Genomic DNA, 23768 nt, shown 5'->3' on the forward strand with positions numbered 1-23768 from the left:
TGTAGGGTTACCATATGATCTCGCAACCCAGTTGCTATGGTTACCATATGATCTCGCAACCCAGTTGCTATGTTTATACTTGTTGGAACTGAGAGTGAGGACATGAATGGACATTTGCTCCCTGTTGTTTATGGCAGCAGTGTTAATGATTCTCAATGGATGGAGGTGGCTTAAGAGTACAATGACTGAGGAATGGAAGGGGGAACTGTGGTGTTTACATACAATTGACTACTGAATGGCTGCAAGAATGAATGAAGTTGTTAGGCATGCAAATTATGGCATAAACCTTTAGCACAGTATGTTAAATAAAATGTCAGAAACAAAAAGAAAATACAATCGTGCTTCATATGGGCTAACTATAATATATGAATTCAGATTTGAATTTGAGAGAATGTATTATCAGTTTTGGTATTGTTGTAAAGGTTCCTAGATTATAAATACTTACAGGACTCACATATATTTAGGAGTTGTAATTGATATTTTTAAATTCTGTGACAATGAGCTCTTGATATACAAACTAGTTGATCTCTGAAATTCAGGTATTTTTGTGACACCTGATACTCAGATTTAGAGCACTGAAGCAACAAAATCACCATTACCCCTTCAGGAACTGTTTGAAAGCTGGAAAGGTGATCAGACTTTGTTTAGAGATATGAATGAAGATTATCTGGATAGGAATAAGGTAAATCAGAAAACTGCGTAAAGAAGGAAATTGGCCACATTTCAAACTGCAACCTCTGTGCAGGATTGAAGGAACATCATAATTATATGGAATCTTGCATAGGGTTGAGTTCTTGCTCTTTTTTTAAAGGTTTGTGTGATACCCCAATATATTCCAGAGTAATTTCAGCAGAGAATTAAGATGGATTTGCAAAATCCCCTTGGGGGGCTGGGGAGAAAGAAAGGAAATATTAGACTTCCCCATCTGGGGAATTCCTGATATTCTCACAAACAGTAGAGGCAACCAATTCTACAGACTGAGCACTCAATCTTAATAAGTTATGGATCTTCTTCCTGCAAAGGACAAGCTAAGCCTACTTATAATTATGCCTAAGAGTCACCCTCAGAAAACCTTTTTGGTTGTTCAGATGTGGTCTTTCCCTCTAAGCAAACTAGGCAGGTGAACTCACTGAGAGAAATGAGACAAAATAAAATCTCAGCGGTGGAAAGATTTCAAATGGAGGCAACAGGATACCCGGGAGGTTATTCTTTTGCATCATTAGATATTCCTTTTCAGTTTATGGTGTATTGGATTGCTAGATGGAAGTATCTGAGACTTCTAAACTGTGTTCCAGTAGCTTTGATTCTTGAAGATAACTATTTAACTATATAGATTTTAAAAGTGACTATGTGACTGTGAAAACCTTGTGTCTGAAGCTCATTTTATACAAGGTTATGAACAGATGAGTAAAAAAATAAAGCTAAAAAGTAAATAAATATAGGGATCATTAACATTAAAAATTGAGTAGATTGAACTGTTGTGGGTCAGTGAGAAGGAAGGGTAAGGGATGGGAATATGAGTCCTTTCTTTACTTTTTACTTGGTATTCTGAAGTGATGGAAATATACTAAAAATGGTCATGGTAATGAATACACAACTATGTGATGATATTGTGAACCATTGGAAGTGTAATATAGATTAACTAAATGTATGTGGATATTTCTCAATAAAAGAGATTTTTAAACATGTTAGGCACTCTATTAGCCTTTTAGTGTCCATTCATCCTGACCCAAGTAATTGATTAATTAAGCAAACAAAACATAGGTCAATTGATTGTTAAGGTGACATCCTTCGACTGAAAAAAGTTAAAAAACAAAGTTCATATATTTAAAAGCTCCACTCACATACTCACCAGGCAAGGAAATTTTCCATGTATACCAAAAAGGCAAACAAAAAAGGATTCCTGCCACAAGACCAAACCAGAAGAACAAATGTTTAAATACATAAAAGGGCTGCTATCAGCAGCTCAAACCAAAAGAACAAAGATTCTAATCCAGAAAATTACTGCAGCTTCCAGCCCAAATAAAACAACCAAAGTTTCAATAGTCTTTGCCAGAAGACATCCAAAGTATGGCCACATTCCAAACAAAGAGCCAGAGGTTGATTACCAGTAAGACTCACCAACAGGAACCTAGGCCCTCAGGTATCAGACAGGGGCACAAGGAGCAATTACCATAAGATTACCATAAATCCATCAATGGTGCTGGAGTTCATTTGGTGGGTTCTTCAGATCCCACTTCTGACACAAGCAATAGCAATCAAGGAATAACAATTTAGGCTGCAAGACAATAAAAGCATTTATTAGTGGTCTTAAAATTGCAACTCAGGGATAAACAGACTAAGGTAGCAACAAAAATTATGTCCTGTCTTTGTACTTCCAGGCAAGTATTGTTGAAAGAAAATGGAAAAGATTGTACTAATTGTTTGCGGCTGGTGGATATTCAGGGTCATCCAAATTCTTTGAGGTTAGAAAGTTGACTGATATCTCTGTCTTCTTTTCTATTTCTGGTGTCCAGATGCCGACAGGGCTTTGAGGAATATTGTTACCTGGGGCTTTGCACACTTTGAAAGTTTCTGATATCTGGCTGAGATTTGGATAAGAGTAACACACAGAATGAACTTGGAACTACATTCGCCTCTTTTAGCCATAAAAGTCTATTTTGTATATTTTTTTATATAATTAAAGCAAAAGTATGAATCCATGAAAGAATATTAATATTGTGCTTTGATGGTTCACTGAGTCATAAATTCAAAGTATCTACCATTAGTGATATCAAAATGATAGCTCAACCTGACATACATCAAAGAAAATGTCTTTAATGGTGGCGGAGGGAAATAGATGTTTGAATGATCCATTAGTGTTGTACTTTGCAACTGCATAATCATCACTTGCCATTTCTCAACTTGTTCACCAAGGCTCCAAGGATGCTGATTTTACCAAGGCATTAAGAAATTCATTGTTGAGTGGGTCGTCAGAATCCTTGTACAGCTTTGTAGTGGCTAACATAACTTCTCTAGGGATGAATGGAAGCTTCGGTAGAATTGGATTCCCACAATGGCAGAAACCAGGTGGCAATGTGTAACTCTCAAGACAAATAAGGACAATTATAAAGATAAACCATAAAGTCAAGTTGGTAATCAATGTGTTTTCTTGTGCAGACAACTTTAGCAATGGTTCATGGATCAAGAGTTATCTGAGGACTTTTATAGACAGAAAACCAACCCATGAGTTAATTTTTTTGTGATGAAGAAAAAAGCAATTTTAAGTTATGTTTTATAGGAAAACTAGCTCATATCCTATGAAGGAACTTAGCCACTGTATAATTCTATAGCCTAAGTCCCCAGAACCCTTAACTGATAGGGAAGTTAGAATTCTTTGGCCAAAAGAAAAGTCAACAACTTGTGAGGAAAGACCCTAAGCCAAGATGTATATTGTATAACTTCCTTCAAGAACTCATTGGATATCTTGCATTCATTTTCCAAGGAAATACACAATCCTTCCTTTTTAAACATTTTTATTGTGAAATAAAACATATATACAGAAAAGTGATAAATTTCAAAGTAGGCTCGACAAGATATTGATCAAGTTTCAAAGTATGTTATGGGTTACAGTTCCACAATTTCAGGTATTTCCTTCTAGCTTTACCAATATAATAGAGACCAAAAAAGAAATATCAATATAATAATTCAATAGTCTCAATCATTTTTTAAATCCTATTTTCTCTGTTACAAGTCTTCCATCTCATTTGATCCTTCTCCCAATCTTCAGTAATATTTGGGCAATGACTTCCTCATTTTTTCATTTTGAAAAGTGTTGTTGACATTATGAGGTAGGAGGATGCAACTAGTTGATGTTCTTGAAGAGATTTGTGCCACTCATCTCCAAGAATTTTTCATTGTGAAATATAACATATACACAAAAATCAATAAATTTCAAAGCACATTTTAACTCATATACACTGCACTTTTTGAAATTATTGTTTGTTTTCTGAAGTGGCACTAATTTACACAATTTGAGAAACACTACTGAGGTCCACACTCCTGAAGTGGGTCCACTCCAATCTGTGGACCCACAGGGACAAGGTAAACAGGCTGCACTTATTTACCTAGATCAGGAAGTGTTTTGAGTGAATATGGACAGAATAAAACAGAATGTTTATATTACATATCTTTATTTGATCCCTAGAATGAGGATTATTATTATCTGATGGTTCCAGTGAAATGCTCAAAAAATACTCCTTTCAGAAGTGCTTTGCTCAGATAATGAACAAAATGAATACTGCATCCCTTGGGGAAGTGAAAAGGTTAATGATTTCTTCAAACACTTGATTGAACGAGAGAGCTGTACAGAATCAACAATAGTAATTTGACATGTGTTTGTGCAATCCACTTTAATTTAGTGAGCAGGTTTCTTGCTATGGGTGCTGATGGCATTAAGGTACAGGGGACAACTGACATGGAAAATGTCCTTAATAGTCATGTTTTGTGCAGTGTTTGTAGATTTGTGTGGTCTGAAAGGAGTAAAAAGAAATATAAATCCTCAAAACCTATACAACTGAATGGGATCAATGTAGTGTTAACTACTTAAGGCCTGTAAGTGATAAGCAATATTCTTTCAGGTTACTAGCTTTGCTATATAAAATGAGAGACTGTCACATTGTAGTTATTCTTCAAAACCTGTGAGAGTTTAGTTTTCCTAAATACTTTATGTTCACACATATGCACATATATTCACACATGCATATGCACAGAGCTTTCACTAATCATGTTGAATATGAGGACATGCTCCTTTCTTTTTTCCCAGATACAACAGTTCATGCTCAAGTGGCTCTATACAAAATGGGCACATCTGTTGACATGGGGTCAGTCATATGGATTTTACTCATCAAAGCTGACTTGGTAACCTACACTGTACAGTGCCCAAATTTCCTACAATGGAGGCCACCACTGTGCCTCTGTAATGCCATAATTTTTATGGAAGATTGGTAACACACTGGACTAATAGCTTAATTCAATTTGACTATTTTCTACTAATCCAGAAGAGAAGTGGCAGTGATTTTCCTGTCAGGAATGGGCACATTTATTGAATGTATTTGCTACATTAATCCATTTTATAGTTGATATTTTCCTGCCACATTTCTCAATACAGACTTTATAATACCTAATTCATCAGCTTGGTATACCAGAAAACATATACCAGATACATTAGAGGACAAAGGAATAGCAACATGACCTTCTGCCCATAGAAAATATTGGTTTTACTATTAGCCCATCATCCAGAAGAAATAGATTTTGTGGAATTGTGCAATAGTTAGGGGAAGGCTGCATCATGATTTTTGACATGTTCTCAAAGATATGCTGTAAATTTTAAATGGCAGTCAATATATGATGTAGTTGTTTTTGATCAAGAATGTACATCCCCAGGAACTGAAAGTTTGAAGATGAAACCATAGTGGTCAGTAACATGAATCTTGGAGACTTCCAAGTTTGGAGAATATATTTGACAAAGACATCTACAGGCTAAGTTCTAAAATCCATTTCCACATTTGCACCAAAGTCATGCTTTCAAAAGATGACTGCCAGTCAATGTGAGCATGACTAGAGGACAAAGGGAGACCTCTCTTTTTTGACCCTGAATTCATCTTATAGCTGAAGCTAGCTCCTGGCCTTCTGGCTAACTTTGCTGAACCTTCCTTTGATGGCACAATGGTCTAGGATGCTTTCTTTGATGGTTCATTCCTTCTCTCCTTCATTTAAGGATCAGACTTGCATCTTGTCCTGCTTGTCACATTCTTGAAATTTCTGTATTCCTCCTCACTTTGCCCTGCATAGAGAAAGGTGTTTCCCCTGATAAAATTTTTATACATTTAATTACATCTTCATGGCTCTCATACAACTATGGTTTGAACTGTCTCTTTAGTATTATAGATTATTAGAATTTTATTTCCTGCCACAATAACATTAGATTTAGAGGATTACAGTGTCTGTGCCCACAAGGGAAGATTGCTTCTCCAAACAATAGCATCAATGTTCTGATCAATTGCAATCTGAGATGCCCCTGGCCATCTAGGTGTCTATTGGTCCTGAATCAACAGGGTATCTCCACTGGGCAGTGTAACTTATCCCAATCACCAGAAGGAAATTATTATATGCTGCAAAATTAGTGGAGGAAATCTCTGTTTGTATTCCATGTACTTAGCAGTGTACTTCTTAGTACTCTCTTTGAATATTGTTTGAAAAGAAATCTATGACAACCCAATAAAATGGTGGCATCTCACAAGTTTGAGAAACTTTACCAGGTCAATAGGCCCATTTAATTGCAAGGCTGGGAAAGGTGAATAGCCCATGACCAAGAAGAAGGCAAGTAGACAATGATTTTTATTTGCAGTTATGTAATAGATGTTTGCCATTTTGTATGTCTCAGTTATATAGATACTTTTTACTTCATTTCTGTTGACTTTCATTTAGACACAAAGCTGACTATTAATGTAAGAACCCTTTGAGTATGTTTTTAGGGATTGCAAGAAGCCAATAATTGAGAAAAGTCACTGGCTTGTGGTCTATACTGTGAAAGGTGATAAAGACTTTAAATTTTCTTTCAGAACATTTAATTTCAAGACATTTTTGTATGCACACCCAAAACAATTTGTTTATTTAATGTTGAATTTATTGAAGTCATTTCTAAAGGACATATCTTTGCCTTCAGAATTTAATTTTTTAATTTATAATTAAAGAAATTACATTTCTGATCATTTATACTCTAATTTCAAATTAACATGACAGAATTTTTTTTGCTTTTAAACCTTGATTGATAGATGAACTATTCCAACATAATGATTTAAAAACTTTTTGGTAGACTTATACATATTCTAAAACATCATGCCATAATTTTTTTATGATGTATAATGGAGGTCACATTTCATTCTTTTTCATGGTCCTATTCTGTTATTGTAACATCATTTCTTGATTTTGCTTTTCTTTCTTGGTAATGGGAATTGCACGGGAATGGAACCCATCACATGCACAGAAGGTGAGAGCTCTACCACTCAACTACCCTTGAATGCCCCATATGTTTAATTAAATATTTTAAAGCAAATATTTATTTTATGTTTTCCTAATATTATTAGCTTTTCTTTATCTTCTCAATAGTGTTCTTATTCAGACATGATTTTACTAGGGTTATTAATTAGGCATAAGTCAGGAGCTGAGATAGCTTTAGAGATACAAAATACTATGTATATACACTTAAGCCTACTTAAGCTTACAGTCTCTTAATAGATATTAATTTTTGTTTGGAAAATGGAGCTTGGTTGCTGCTCCTAAGAGGTAAAAAATAGGAATTATTGACCATCAGTTTTAGCTTCATTTTTGTATGAAATCTCAGGGTTTACAATAATAGCACATCTTAGTTAAAACTTTTTCACCTCATATTGAGTTTTTAACAGATGTTTCCCTCAAATTTAAGCATTTTCCACTTTCATTTGGCTGGCATTAAATAACTGATTTTCTGACACTGTAATTACTGATTTAATATGTTTATACTTAAAAAAGCACATGATTTTATCAGAACTTTAATATCAGGGGTGGGATATTGAGAGTTCATGCAGTAGAAAATGCCTGAATCAGCATAAGTAGCTTTCCTATTCAGAATTTTTGTCTAAATCAAGAATTTTAGAATTCCAATGCTTCTATATTGGGTTTTCCTTTAGTTTACAGTGTGTGAAAACAGACACTATGTATCTATGGGACTCACTTTCCAGGTAAAAGTATCTGGACATCTGTGCTGACTGGTTCTTCCTGATTCTGTGTGGCCTGTCTGCTTTTTCTGTGACTACATGGCTAATTAACAGATTCTTTCCTTTATTGTTACTGTTAAATTGATAGACATCAGGACATATTATATTTTATTAAAATAAGTTATATAAACCTTGTCTTACATACAAATATCAACCAAAATAACACAGAATCTCTCCAATATGTCACTTTTTTATCAATATCTGTTTGCATTCTATATATAAACATTTTTCTTTTGAACATGTACACATAGACTACATTTCTTACTTTATTTTTGCCATAGTTATTGTCTATTTTATTATAATAATTGTGTTTTGATGCTCAGAATATCACAATTTGGATGACATGAATCCTTGTAAACTGCCTCTAAAAAATGAGCCATAATTCTTTAGAATGGTTCATATAAGTCAAACCTATTGGTTCTTTATGAATTTTTCCTTAATTGAAGAATATATGTAAGAGATAAAAACATTGTCAAAATCATGTCTTCTGAGTTTATATTGCACCAAGTTCATTCCTAGATGCTAGTGGATCTCTGTTCTAATACTCTGAGAGATGTAGCACATATAGAAATGTTTTAAAATTATGTGAAAAAATAAGAAAGTGATTATTGTTTTCTATTTTTCAATAATAAGAAAATATAAACAGTTAATTCAGCACATTTCCTCCTGTTTTTTGAAATTATTACACAGGTAAATACTTTATGTTTCAGTCTGCCTAAATCTACTTACAGTAAAGAGAAGGCACTTTTCCTTTACTTTCCTTTCAGAGGGAAGTTCTTTTACAGTTTAGTTTCTTTTTTGCTCATTTGCTTGCTTTTTATCAATATAAATATGGAATAAAATCCAATTTATTATGCTTCATAAAAGTATACTATCTCATAGGTTTCTCTTAATTTCTTATCTTACGTCTTTTACAAAATCATGTGCCAAGGTGGAAACTTCTGTATCTCCATGACCATCCTTAATCATGATGGGACTCAGTGGCAGCAATGCTTGACATAAAAATACCCTGATCAAAATTGTGCTGCATTTTCTTAAAGGTAGAGAAACAGGATTTATTTGAAGATTGTATAGAGGGTCTCTTTCACATCCTTATTCCACAGACTGTAGATCATTGGGTTCAACATTGGGAACACCACTGCGTAAAATATAAAAATTATTTTGTCCCTACCCAGAGAATAGCTAGACCAGGGCCGAGCACATGTGTAGAGAGTAGAGCCATAGAATAAGCTGACAGAGGTCAGGTGGGAGGAGCAGGTGGAGAGGGCTCTGTGATGATGAAGAGGTAGGTGGTCAGGATGAATAGAGTGGGGACAATGACATTGGAGGCCAGGAGGAAGAACAGCACAGCCTGGTAACCACCCTTCCTGCCAAAAACAAGCTTCACCAAGGGAAACAAGTCAGAGAAAATCTCATTAATGAGGTTGTCCCCACAAATTTCAAAGCAGAAGTTCTTTTTGTGAGGACAGCAGAATTAGTAAAGCCAATGAGACATGAGGCAGCCACCAAAAATGCACATAGCTTTATGGACATTACCTGAGAATAAAGCAGTGGCTTTGAGATGGCCACATAGCGGTCATAAGCCATGGCAACCCACAGGAAACACTCACTGTAAGCCAGCCCAGAGGAGAAGAGGAACTGTGCTATACAGCCAGCAAAGGAGATGCTCTTGTCTTCAGAGATGCAGATCACTAGAATCTTTGGGGTGTAGATAGAGGAATACCAGAGATCCAGAAAAGCCAGATTTCCAATGAAAAAATGCATGGGTGTTTGGAGCTGGGAGTCATTGCAGATCAACACAATGAGAGTGGTGTTTCCCACCACAGTCACAGAGTAAACTCCAAGGAACACCCCAAACAGGACCAACTTCATCACGGGATCTGTGGTGAAGCCCATCAGGATGAACTGAGTCATGGTGTGATTGCCCCTCTACATGGTTACACGAAAACTCAACTAAGAGAGGGGATAATGAGTGTTCATAATGAATCATGGCCCTGCATATACTGAGCATATACTAAATTCTTGAAGTTTAAAATGAACCAATCAATACGTATTGACATTTTACATTTTTTTAATTTGCAGATATCAGTAAGATTTTTACAAATACATATTCAAATTTCAAGTTTCTAAGTTTGTTAGTTGCTTTTTTTTCTTCTAGGATTGAGTATTTGACTAAATGAAAGGGAGGCTTATCATTCCTATTTTCTTTTATTGTTGTTTTCTTCTTCATGTTGATTTGTTTTTGGGCTAAATGCATTATTTTTTACCTTAAAATGTGACATGTTTTATCCTAAAGTAGAGGGTTACAAACATATATTTAATACATTTTTTAAAGAAAGGAATATCTTATCAGGATTCACACCTATCATGGAAAACTATACACCGATTGGAATCATATGTCATAATGATATCTACAGATATAGAAAATACTCAGGATATTAAAAGGAAGAAAAGATGTTGGAAGACAGTATCTGATACAAGATATTTAAAGTATATACACAGAAGTAGAAATTCAATGATATCATTATTGAACACATCTGATAAAATGTCTTTCACCCATATTCAATAATAGACACATAATACATAAAAATAGTAAAAGAGGGCAGGCCACAGTGGCTCAGCAGGCAGAGTTTTCACTGCCATGCCAGAGACATGGGTTTGTTTCCTGGTGCCTGCCCATGCAAAAAAATGAAAAATAATAATTTAAATAATAATAATAATGAAATTAAAGCACTAATTCTATTCTTAATTGAATTTGGATTTAGCTCTATATTATTATATGCTATTTTCCTTTTCATGATTTCTATGTTTTATTATTAAGGGTTTTTACATAATAAAAATTAAGCAAAAATAAATGCATTTGAAAATGACTACATGACTCAGTATTTCATCTAAAAAAGAAATGTTCCCATCTTTTCCAGAATTCACTGCAAACACAAGTAAAATATTCCAATAAACTGTGTATTCTCTGGAAACAAAATATTCTGTACTGTGTAACTAAAATATATAATGTATACAGTAATATGCCTACAAAATGCACAATGACAATCAATTTATGGGATAATTACAATCATGCTACCTGCTCACCAACCTGTCATTTTGTAGCTAAATAAACATAAATCCCAGTGAATATGCTGATTACACTTTGGAGACCCAGTCACCTTGGACCTAGGAAAATGCTGTTTATACTAGACTATCATTGCTAGTATTTAGTTTGCTTTTATCTGAGCAAAATCTTAAAAAATGGAACATTGCTCTAATCATGTTTTTTCTCCTAAAACCCCCTAAAGATGGCCTTATCATTGTCCAGTGAACTCCAGGTAAATTAATCCAATAATCAAATTTCAGTTCTCATCAGATTTTTCTATCAGCAGCATTTGACACAGTATATCACTCTGTCTTGCTGGAAATATTCCATGCTTGCTTGCTTTCCTTCTACTCCTTTTGCTGCTTGTTTTCAGCCCTAATGCCACTGACTCTGTATTTTGAAGTGCCCCCAAATCAATGCTTTAACATCTTTCCTTCTCCATCTGTATTTACTCCCAGGTGATCTCATCAGGTCAGATGGCTTTCATTGTTCTGTATTATAAATGAGCTTTAATTTTGTATCTGCTAGCCAGTTCTCTCCTCTGAACTCCAGACCCATGTATCCATATGTCTATTTAACATCTCTTACTGGATGTCTACTGGTCATTTTAAGCAAAACTGAGTTCCTAAAAAACTTTCCCAGTCCTGCTTCTCACTCCAACATCCCTTTCCAGAAATGGCATTAATCCAGTCTAGAGGAAATCATGTAACAGCATTCATTATCTATCCTCTCAATCTTTCACACCATATCCAATTAATTAGCAAGATTGCCTTGACTCTATCTTCTCTATCTGTAAAATATATCAGAACCTGATCATTTTTTTTCAACTCCAGGGTATTCACCCCAGACTAAGCCATTATCATCTGCCATTTTTATTTTTGCAAAGGCTTCCGAATGGATTCCCATTTCTACCATCAGCTCAGTTGACTCAGTTTTCAACAGGGAGCCAGAACAGCTCTGTGAAAATGCCATTTAACTGTTGTTATCCCCCTGCTCTCAACTGTCCAATGGTTTCTCAAGTAAGTCAAAGCCAAAGCTATCACAAAGATGTGTAAGCTCCATAAACCTGGTCTTCTTCTCTCTGCTCCTGACCCCCATTACTCTCGCCTTCACTGCTTGTTATGCTCCAACAATAGCTCCCCTCCATTCTATTCCTTGAGTACAAAATATAGCTTGATGGCTTTTGCAGTTGCTCCTCTGCACTTCAGGAATTCTCATCCAAGGCATCCCCATAACTATCTTCCTTACATAGTCAAGTTTCAGATATGCAAGATTTTACCTCTTATCTTCTGCCTTGTCTATTGCATTGTAATTGAATTCCTGTCATTTCTCATACCCTTTTCCTTCTATATTATTTTCTTCAAGTAGCTGTTCTTTTCTACTGCAAACATCTCATTTCTGTATATAACTTTTTTCCCTTTCACTGTCACTCAAATGAGCTCTTCCTCATGTGATTTTTGATGGGAAATATATCAGTTCATTTTTTATTGCTTGTTCTTTTGTAGATTTATTATGAGTCAATTAGGCTGCATATTTCAAATGAATAAGTACAAAATGAGAAATATTTTATGGATGGGCAACATCTTTGAAAGAATGAAATTCAAGATTACCTTTGAATTTGAAAAGGGGTTACCTTTGGAGAAGAGTTACAAACACCTGGACCGAATCACAATCTTGATCCTATCTGAGTCTTATATTCTCTGACTCTCTTAATGATTCCAGAATTTCATCATTTATGAGAATCATAGCAAAGTATTTTCAACACTTTGATTCAAGTGCTGGCTTAGTATTTCCTATGTAACATTTCATTTCTTTCCTCAAATATTTATCATAAGTAGGTTTAAAGTTTAGTAGCAATGATTTGTAGATGATAAAATTATTATGAATCTAGGAATTACACAGTTAGTAAGTAGTGTTTTCTCCACTATGCCAGCTCTTTCTTATATGATAGTAGGTTGCTACTGGATTACATGGTTCTCAATATGATAATGCAGAGGATTCAGATGTTATCCTTAGATGGGCACCTTATATATATGGGTCAGAAAAATGTTTCCAATAATGTCTAAAGAACCTGCTAAATGATTCCCGCAATCTTACTTTTGCAACTAATGCTAATTATGAGCACAGAAACATTCCATTACACCTTCACCAGTATCAGGAGACTTTCCTGTTACTTTTACTGCCTCAACCAATGAAAGGTGCCCACTGTGGATCCAGGAATCTTATAACTGCTCTTTCTCCCTCTGTACATGATTCTCTAAGGACCTCAGGGATTCATACCATGGAAAGGTTGTGCAAAGGTAATTAAACCTGTGTTGACTCATTTCTGAGAATCTTGCTCAAAGCAAAAGAAGGGATTTTTTAAAAAGATACTTATGATATATTGATAATCTACTCCTTAAAAATACCTTCTTATATAGAAAATAACTCTATATATTTCATAGAGTTATTTGACAGTTAAATAATGTCAACTAGCTCTATAAATACATCTTGCAGTTCCCATATAGACAAAAACATGTTCAGGTGCAGTTAATGACTTTGTCCAATGTAAACTCAAAACTTCCATACAGCTAGGATTATAAGCTGAGATAATCAAATTACAAAACCCAAGGTGTATCCTGTTTACCATGCAAAATTTAGAGATGCATATGCTTGACTATCTATCCAGCTATGACTATATTGCTTTAGATATGGTTGTTACTTATCCTCAGTATAAATACAGATAGATTTTGTAGAAACATGTGCCCTCACTCCTCATAGAATCATTAGTTGATTAAGAAGTGAAAAGAATGATTTCATATTGACTAACATCACTAAAAGCTTGTTTGTTTCTCCATAGCATGTGACAATGATACTTATTGAGCACTTAGTATGGGACAGACACTCTTCTAACCGGTTCAGAATTGTCATCTCATCTCATCATCCACAATAATCTTGTGAAGTAAAGGTAATTCTCATTCCCATCTACAGATGAGTTATCTGAGACACAGAAAGTGTTGTACATAAAATGGACAAGGTGGCAAATGTGTAGGATGACAAAGCCAAAGTTCAAAACCATTTCTCCTAGTACGTTTAACCTGTCTCCAAAACCACAACTGGGTCCAACATGAACTGTGCCCTAGACTCTCTGCCAGGCACCAAGGACACGGGGTTGATCTAAGGTAAGGGTGCATTTTATAGAATGAAGACAAATCTTGCTAACAAATAAGCACAACAGGTCATGATCAAATTGTTATGGGCAACAGGTCATATGTCATGGACAGTTGAGCTGAAGTGTCTTGTCTGCACTGTTCAAGCATCATTCTGAGAATAAGAGGCTTAGACAAAATGATGGAGATCCAAGCCACAGTGGATGAACTGAAAACAATCATGGCCAGAAACCAGGGCTGAAAGACTGGAGTTATTTGTAGCACAAATAATAAAAGTTGTTGATTCATCTGTCACCTTCAAAATGACCAGTAGAAGCTGAAGAATCTCACATTTACCATCATCAACAATGTGTTGATTTTGTGTTGCTCTATATCATTTTGTCACCTCTCTGTGGTGGATTCATGCAGCCAACTTGTGTGAAGGAATAAGAAAGAAAAAGTTATTTGTCAAGGATATGAGAGAGTAAGGAGTTGAAAGCAATCCATATGAATCAAATCTTTCACAACAAACAGTATCTGCTTCTTCTCACTTTCTTTTTCTTAAGGAATCTTCTATGCTTCCAGATTTAAATTTTGCCTATCAACCAATTGATTCCTTTTCACTTGAGATTGAACCATTTATTGCAGCAGTAGCCTTAAAAAGGTGTTTTCTTGTATTATTTATCTAATTAATAATGTCTTCTCAGAGAAACATTTTGGGTTTTAATTGCATAGGACTGTCATCAAGGTGGAAACTACCAGTTTATGAGCTGTGTATTAAAACTAAGGAATTTTGTATGTGAATGCAAAAGTTTTCAACAGACATTCTTCCTTATATCTAACCCTAACGTCTTTGTTATTTAAGAGTTATAGGTGCTTCAAAGCAATACAAATGGAGAATAGTTGTTATTTTGAGAAATGTAATCAAATTCTTGGTGCTGCTTGTTTTTAGGAGTCTAAACAGATTAAGTATTATAAACATATACACATTTTAGATTTTTTTTAATTTGCAGAAATCAATAAGATTTTAAAAATACATTTTTAGTCCATTAGAAGCACACACAGTTATCCTTGTTCTTCTAGTGTTTTCTCTTAAGAATGAAGTTCAGGGCGGGCCGCGGTGGCTCAGCGGGCAAAGTGCTTGCCTGCCATGCTGGAGGACCTCGGTTCGATTCCCGGCCCCAGCCCATGTAAAAAACAAACAAACAAACAAAATACAATAAAACAAGAAAATGTTTAAAGATGTTTCCCTTTCTTCCTTCCTTCCTTCCTTCTCTCTGTCTTTCCTTCCCTTCCTCCCTCTTTCTTTAAAAAAAAAAAAAAAAAAAAAAAAGAATGAAGTTCAATGTGATTGTCATTCACAATAGAGTTAATAGTTTGACATCTTATTTCTGCATTACAATAGATTTGAAAATATGATGGAATAGAAGATAATAGAATAGGTAGCAGAGGGGGTGGAGAGGGAAATTGCTCTAGCTCACCAAATATAAAGTCAACAACTACATCGTATGTGCTTGCATTTTAGTTGTATAAAGAGAAGTACTGTGGGGAATTTTTTCCATTCTTGGCAAAACCCAAAATGAGCAGAGTCAACAGTCAAATCCTGGGTTTGGATCCTGGGTTTGAATTTGACTGTAGTTGAATAAAAATTTGAGCATCCTTTGTAGGCTAAAAAATTCTTTAATCTCCCTAGTTTTGGAGAATTAATTTGTGAAACTTGAGCATAAACAGTATGATGTATCAAACCAATATAAAATACTGTAACATTCATTTCATTGCAGTAAGAAAACTGGACTAAAGTCACACTTCTTAGACCACTCCACCACCTGTTATCTAATATATTTTTTGATGTGTATCTGAAAGGAAGATATATGATGCCCTAGATCTAATGATATTTACTTATCAATAAGTACTTTTAAATAGAAAAGATAATATATCTGACTGTTTTCCAAACAAAATAATAAATTTGTCTATAGAACCTGTTCACCTGTTTGAACTAGTAATTTTCCTTGTACATATGTGTCTCCCATAATCTGGCTCCCAGCTCCAGTTCTTTCATCTAAATCTCTTGATTCTTGCTACCTGATTCATATATTTTAAATATATTCTAGGCCCAGTAGAACTCTTTTCAAGTTGGTCTCGCATGAAACAAACATTGTTCCAGTCCTCTTTATCAAAATGCTTTTTAATTGCATCAACATTTCCTATTAGAAAACATGGCTGCTCTAGATAAAAAAATTTTGCACTTCTGAATAATAGTTTCCAAATAGCTTCAATCCAAATAAAAAGGCTTAAAGGTTATTTCCCTTTCATAGACACATCTGGATAAAATTAATTTTCATGTTCTGTGTTTCAATTACTTAACAGTTCTGTCGCCTACTTATGTATATAGTTTGACAGATTATTTCCATGTTATTTTAATCATCCTGAAGTCTCAGAAATACACAAAATAAGACAAGAAACCATTGGAATTTGTGGTAATACCTATTTGCTTTTATCTTTGTAAGCTGTCTACTCATGTAGTGGTGTGTATATAAAAATCACTGGAGCAGAAATGGGGCTGTAGCTTTTGGAGAAACTGTTGTCTCTTTCCTTGGAACATAGACTATAAAATCATTGCTAATTTGAGACAGTTAAAAGAAAAGCCATTTACTTCCACTTGACAGTTCATAAATGGTATATATGTATAATAGTTTAATCTGTAAAAGAGAAAAAGAGAATAATACAAATGTTTTTGGAATCATTGTAAGATTTATATGTTTTAAGTTACTTTATGTTCTAAAATGCTGTTATGTTCAGGAAAAATGCATCACATTGAAATAGTCAACATTTTAAATTATAAATTTGTCATATATAAAACTAAATAGGCAAAGAAATATAAATTCATAGAACCCTGTTCATTATAAATCACTGCTTCACCTAGTAGAGACTGTCACTTAAAATTTTTTCTTAGGCTTAAAGCATTTTGCAATCTATCTGTCTATCCATCATTTCTCATATATTTTATTTCTTTCTTACAGCTGTTATACTTTTGCCTTTGATTCTTTAATTTGGGGGGAACAGAGAAATTATATTGCTAGAGACTCTTAGTAAAGTAAATGTGTTTGTTTTACATGTAATTCACAAGTGAGAAGAGAGGGTAAACTGAGAAATTTTAATTCCAAAGATAATAAAGTATTTATTGGGAGAGAAAATGAATTAGGAAGTTATGAGGAAATGTTATAATATAAAATGGAAATGGAAACAAAGCTGTTACTCTTTTCCTTATTCTTATATTTTGGTTTTCCTTAATATAAAGATAACAGATTTCCTTAGGTACATGAGAGAAAAAAACACATTTACTTTACTATGAGACTTCAACAACATAATTTCTCTGTTCTCCCCAAATTAAAGAATCAAAGGCAAAAGTATAACAGCTGTAAGAAAAAAATAAAATATACAAGAAATGATGGATAGATAGATAGATTGCAAAATGCTTTAAGCCTAAGGGAAGATTCTAAGTGACAGTCTCTACTGGGTGAAGCAGTGATTTATAATGAACAAGGTTCTATGAATTTGTATTTATTTGCTTATTTAGTTTTATATATGACAAATTTATAATTTAAAATGTAGACTATCTCAATGTGATGCATATTTCCTGAACATAGCAGCATTTTGGAGCATAAAACTTAAGGTTGCACCAATCTAAAAATTCCTATTATTGATTTTCAAGGATAGATAAAAGCTTGCTGAAGGAAAAAATAAGGAATGTTAGCCAGGCCAGAGTAAAAAGCATATGGCAAGGACAAAATTATGAACCATGTGATATACTCTAGAATATTTAAGTAGTAAAACTTGAAAAAAATCCTATAATCAGACGCAACTAATATTTATATTTTGACAAAACCACAGAGAGTGCATTTTTAAGATAATACTATGTATTTAATCATATCTCAATAATATATCATATCTGAACTGCAAATCAATTGTAATTGTGTCTTTGGAGACTGAGGTAACTTTTTCTGGGATGCTATAAGGATGGAGTCTCAAAGGGCTGTTGTGGAAATATGTATGTCATATCCAACAAAAGCAATCCAAAGCATCAGAGGAGGGGAAAAGAATGATATTTCCAGGAAATAGCCTTACTGACCAAGGGTATGTGCATAAGATTAGGGGCAGCTAAACATGTGTGCTCTCTGTGCTATCAGTTATAATTACGAATAGGACTGTAGTGTCTGACCTGGCTCTCAAATGATCACTTCTGTGCTGCAGGTTACACACACACACGCACACAAACTCATACACTCACATGCTACATACCTGTACATGTACACTCACACACTCATATGCTGTTTTTAAGGCAGGGTGCCATCCAATGATGTATCAGTCTTGTAGCTGCACTTGAATCATCATATATTCACTCACCTATGGAGAAACCTATGGGACAAAAATATGGCATGCCGTTTGGCACTTAACAGTGCTTCCCAAGCTACCAGGGGATGACATTTTCATTTCTCAATACTGATTTTTATTTACCACTGAATTTTGTATGCTTCTATGGAAGGAAACAAGAAGCAAGGCTGCTACAGGGGAAGACACATTTTACAACCCATTGATGCCTGATATTTTCCATGCTTTTTATTTCACATTCACATATTAACTGAATTTATTTCTAATTCAAAGCAGATCTGAAGTCTTGGGAATGAGTCCTCTCTTTTATTTATTCTTCCTTCTTACTGGTCTTATGGTACATGAAAGAGTTAATCCTTCTTTGATATAAATGCAACTAACCATTTACTCATCATAGAAATATTTATAAAGTGCCCATTACTTATAAGGAACTATGCTGGAGATGCAACATTAAAAGAAACTGTCAAATTGTTCTGCTCTTATGGATGTTATATTCAGGGGGGAGAAACAAATAATCAGCTTAACAGGAGTTAGAAGGAAACAATACATATGGGGCAAATGGAGCTGTCTGAGCAGAGTAATAAGGAGAGGTGAATGTCAGCATGAAAATTAAAATAGATGATTAAAAGGGTGCAAGGGTATTTCAGAGGTTAGAATGCCCACTTTTCATGTGGGAGACGTAGGTTTGAGTCCCAGACCGTGCACTTCCCCACTAAAAAATGATAGATGATTAAGATGGGCTTAATTGAGAAACTGACATTTGAAAATGACTTACAATAGATGTGGGCATGCCTGATAATCCTTTGGGGAATAGTGATCAGGCAGAGAGAAGAAACAGTTCAACATATTGATATTGGGGCATGGTTGGACTTTTTTGAGAAACATTAAGATTGCCAGCAGTTCTAGAAAAGAGTGAATCTTGGGGTAAATATTAAGAAATGAAAATACTTATTAATGGAAGTCAAAGATATACAAGAAATTTAGGGTATTTTATGGAATTTAACTTTAGAGGAAAATAAGAGCACTTACAGGATACAGGAGTGACATGACCTGACTTATTTTTGTATGATGCATTGCAGGGGTCATATTTCATTCTTTTTTCTATCTGATTATCCAATTATTACAGTCCCACTTGTTGATTTTGCTTGTTTGTTTGCTGGTTTGTTTAGGGAAGTACATGTGTGGGAAATTGAACCCAGGTCCCCCCCATGGTTGGAGCGAATTCTACCACTGAATTACCATTGCACCCCTATGACCTGAGTTTTTAATTAAAGACCTACATTTTATAGATAGTAAAGGGTAGAGATATGGACCAGTTCAAAGATTATTGGAATATGCTTGGCAAAAATAATGGTGTTTGGACCCAAGTGGTAGTAGTGGAGGTAGTGAGAAATAGTCAGATTAAGGATAAATCATGAAGGTGAGGACCCCAGCATATTCTAGAAGTTTGAAGAGCATATAGAAGGGAAAGTGAGTAAGATAATACCAAATTTTTGGCTTGAGAAACTGAAAAGGCGGAATTTTATTCTCTGTCTGGGGAATGAGCAGATCAATTTTTGGAAGTGATATGTAGGAATTCTGTTTTAAAGATGTCAGGTTTGACATATTTATCATTCATCTCTTGTAATTATAGAATGTTAACATTGGAAAGAAAATTTGGCATCTTCTAGTTGTGAACTTTTTAATACAAATTTCATAACCAGAAATTCCATGGATGGATTTCTGGTAACTTGTAATCTCTCTAAAATTTTATGTGTTTATACAAATGTGCATTTTGAAGGGACAATATTTGCCTTTACCAGTTTCTTAAAGACCTCCATGATTCCAAGATGTTAAGCATTAGTAATTATCTTCAATTAACAAAGTCAAGGAAAAGGGGTAAACAATACACACAAGCTCAAAAAACTGAATTTTGGGGAAACATCTATAAAAATACAAATCTTGAAGTAAAAAAAGTATTGATAGCTTTGGCACATTGTGTTTCTGACTTCAGACACCTTGATGGTAATTTGCCATGTATCTGAAGATATATGGATATGAAAGATTGTTACTCTCTTCTCCAACTTATATTGTCATGGTTGCCATTATCTATTCCTATTTTATAATGGTTTCTACAAGACATGTTAACAAATGGCAGTTATAGAAAGTTGGTTTCCTGGGTTGAGGTGTTGTTGAGACTCTCCCAAGATTATGGAGCTACCAAGTGATGGAATCAGGGTTTGATCATGTCCCATTTCAATTATGCAATTCTGTTTGTGCTAGACATGTCTGCCTTATCTGGACTACATCCAGTGTCTGCGTTCAGCTGTTCACTCAGTTGGGGCTGATTGATCTAGAATGGCCCCAGTAACATGTCTTGAGCCAGCTTCCTGTCAGCTGGAGAGATTGAGAAAACCTGGCTAGACATCAAGAAAGCTAACTCAATTTTGTTTACATGTTGGAGGCAGGATTCCAAACTGAAAATAAAGGCAATCAAAACCTCACAGACACAGGCTGGCTGGGAATTCATATGGCACAGACTTTGGTACAACATATTGGCCAAAGAAAAGCAAAAGCAATCCCAGGTTCAAGGGATGGAAAAATACATCCCACTCTTAAAATCAGGGCCTATAAAGAAATGTGGCATGTCTTTTTTCTTTTTTCAATATGTCAACAAATCACTGGGTTGTAGTTTAGTTTTTTTATCCTTTCCTGTTTTATACAGAGCTTGGTGATAAAATATAATGTAATGAATTTGTGGTACAGCTGTACTACCTGCAGAGGTATAAATAATGATTGTAATATCAGTTCTTCTAATGGAGAATTAAAAATTTTCATCAAATCTGCTTGTGTATCTGTTTCAATACTTTGTAGTTTATTGTGTTTAATAGGGATAGGAAACTTTCATTGCAAATGCACACTTTAAAAGTTTCATTTCTTTAGGACTTAATTAGCAACTTGAGGTTGATGTACTATGGGATATGAATTTATGTTTAGAAGACAATTTGAGAATCATTTTTTGTTTTCTGCCTACCAGGATAAGGACCCATTTTACACAACTGTTAGTCATTTTACCAGAAATTCTTAATGCATCATTTTGCTGCCTTTACTAAAATATTGATTTATAGGTGACAGAGGACAAAATTTAAAAGAGTGTCTAGGTAAGAGGGAACCCTTGAGCCCCTTCAACTTATTACCTGGCTTTTATATTAAACATGTAGATCTGATTGCATGGCTTCCTCATTATGGTAATAACTTCCAGTTGTATCAAAATCCTCCTGCCTAATCTGATCATACCTTTCTTTATTTCATTTTTCATAGTTTCTTGAACTCACCAGACTTTCTCACTTGTGAGAACTGTCATTCATTCTGTTTCTTCTTTGAGACTGATCTCATCTATCTCCTGACCTCTCAGATGTGCTACCAACTGGAGGAATGCTCTTATTTTAGGTCTCCAAGAATATTTCTTCTTCTTGGAAATCTTTTTAAGTGGACCAGAAAAATAATATGTTGCCAATTGTTATGCTCTTTAGAGGCAAGAAAACATGATAGTTATTGGCTGTGTAAAGTGTTCCCAAGGTTGCCAAAAGTCATTGAATATACTTGAGTCTGATGAGGTCCAGCCATAACTTTCCTTGCCTAAACAATCGATAATTCACCAATATATATGTGGAAAGAGTGAGTGCAAGCCTGGATATATAATTGATAAATAAAGTTCCAGGTTGCCATGGAGGTAGTAATTTTATAAGTTGAAGTTTTGCATATTATGCATACAATAATAATAAACTCCTGTTGTCATAAAATGATTTCAAGGTAGACTTCAGCATACTAATAGTAACACAGTGCTGTATATTTAACTGTGAATTCCCTTAAGTGTGTGAGATCATTGTAGGGAAATTGATTATGTGAGTGATGTAGTTAGTTGAAGCCTTGAGTGGATGAAACAATTTATGAGGCAGAAAGCTGTAAAGATAACCTGAAGTCAGCTTATTAAGAACATTGAATGCAGGCTAAATCATCTGCAGTTTATGTACTAATGAGTAGAGATACCTTATATAGAAACAGTAAGATAAATAGAATAACCTTCAGGGTTATGAGTTGCTATAACCAGTTTTATCAATCATTTGCATCCTCACTGAATGTTACAGGGTATATCTGAAGCATTATGACACCCACTACTTGTTTCCAAACAGCCAGACCTCTAGACCTCAGGTAAGAGAAATTGGGTTTGCATTCTAGCTACACTATTTACTCTGGTTGAGTTCAAAGTTAAATATTTTACATTGATAAAGGGAAAACCTTTCTTGGTTTCAGATTTCTGTTACTGCCTTTATAGGCAGAGAGGATGTCAGTTTGCAATTGAGATTATAAATGCTCATATAATCATATTAATTATCTTATAAATATGCCTCCCTCTTTACTTCCCTGAAGAGCTTGGGAATGCCAGAACAAAGGCTTTGAGGGATTCATGATTTATCAATGGTTTGACACATGAGCATGGATTTTGCCTAATGTTCAATATCTCCAGTATCAAAAAATGTCCGAACCATGATTTTATAGTTTCCATTAACTAAGGGAAGTTGAAAAACAAAGTACTATTAATTTAAATATTTTTAAAGCTGTTTTTAAAGTTAATTAAATGCAAGTAGTCAGAAGGCTAGAACATTATCTTTACCAGGGAAACAAGAGAGGAAAATAATTCACATATGAGAGAGACAAAATTACTTGCCCATTGAGAACAAGTACACTTGATTAAAAGAATTCTGGGTTCCAACAGCAATTCTGTGTTTATTAGCTCTGTGCCTTTGAAATGCACTTAAATCTCAAAGATTCTGCTTCATCAACTATAACAAGTCAATCATAATTAAACCTACCTAACAAGTTTGCTGTGATGATCAAATGGATTAAATATAAGACCTAGAATACCAACTTTAACATAGTGAGCAATGTATATATATATTTTTTTCTAGTTTTTACTAGTCATGGCAGGAGTAATAGCTCTATACTGGTATTTGTAAAAATATCAGTAAAATGCCTGGCTCAGAATAAGTTTTCAATATATATGGAAGGATGCTGACATTTTTTGAGTGCCCAGAATGGACCATACATTGGCCAGCTGTTTTCACATATGTCTACTCAATCAGACAAACTACCAAGAGATATTGATTTCCTTATTTGGCTTCATTTCCTCAGCTGTCTGATGAGAGTAAGAGCTTGACCATCCTTTAATAGCTAATAATTGAATTACCTTTGTGGTTATCATGTATCTAACCTTTAACATCCTAAGTCTAAAATAATCACCTTGATTATATGATAGCATATACATACCCTGCTTCTGTACCCTGCTGTTTTCCCACTTGTTTTGTTGTATGCATTACAAATGATATT

The 23768-nt window shown here is 34.5% G+C and overlaps 1 pseudogene; it reads right to left on the bottom strand.

The window, feature by feature from the left end:
• Positions 1-8851: 8851 nt before the first annotated feature.
• Positions 8852-9731, bottom strand: LOC143679146 (olfactory receptor 9G1-like; annotated as a pseudogene).
• Between the last annotated feature and the right edge of the window lie 14037 nt (positions 9732-23768).

Source organism: Tamandua tetradactyla, chromosome 4 (genome assembly GCF_023851605.1).
Source record: "Tamandua tetradactyla isolate mTamTet1 chromosome 4, mTamTet1.pri, whole genome shotgun sequence".
In the NCBI taxonomy this organism is placed as follows: domain Eukaryota; kingdom Metazoa; phylum Chordata; class Mammalia; order Pilosa; family Myrmecophagidae; genus Tamandua; species Tamandua tetradactyla.